Source organism: Penaeus monodon, chromosome 32 (assembly GCF_015228065.2).
Source record: "Penaeus monodon isolate SGIC_2016 chromosome 32, NSTDA_Pmon_1, whole genome shotgun sequence".
In the NCBI taxonomy this organism is placed as follows: domain Eukaryota; kingdom Metazoa; phylum Arthropoda; class Malacostraca; order Decapoda; family Penaeidae; genus Penaeus; species Penaeus monodon.
The window spans coordinates 22,080,878-22,081,481 of NC_051417.1; positions in this window are offsets into that span (position 1 = coordinate 22,080,878).

Sequence of the window (604 nt, forward strand, 5' to 3'; positions counted from 1 at the left end):
GCATGAAAAGTTGAGAAACATGATAAACATCTTTATCTGCGAACTTCGCGGCGGAGACATTAATTACGCCTCTTTAACTAAAAAAAAGTAATTCGTATTTTCATCAACAGAAACTTTTTTGTCAGTGAAAAAAATACACATCCTGAATCCCAAAATTCAAAATATCTTCCACAGTAAGAGAAGCCAGATATGTGTAGCCAAATATGCGTAGCCAGTGATGTGTTTACATCCGGGGTTTTCAGAAACTCCGTAACCCTAACCCTAGGAAGTGACTAGGGATACGCACTCAGCGTTGAGCTGCTGCTTCGTGAACCCGAACTCGAACACAATCCCAAATATTCGGGTTCAGGACAGACTAGAAATATGGGCCTTAATCTCGGGGGCATGGGTTCGAGCTCCACGTTGGGCGCTCTATTTAGTCCACCAGGTTTGGGCCAGCCGCCCACCATCGGCAAGCATCTGTTTGGACATTGGTAAAACCTGATTAATGATTTGTTAGATACAAATTAATTGATGTCACAATATTAGTTTTTTTTTCAAATTTGAAGATGCAAAGTAATCAACAGCATGTGACTAAACCATCAAAAAACATGAAATTGGTTCG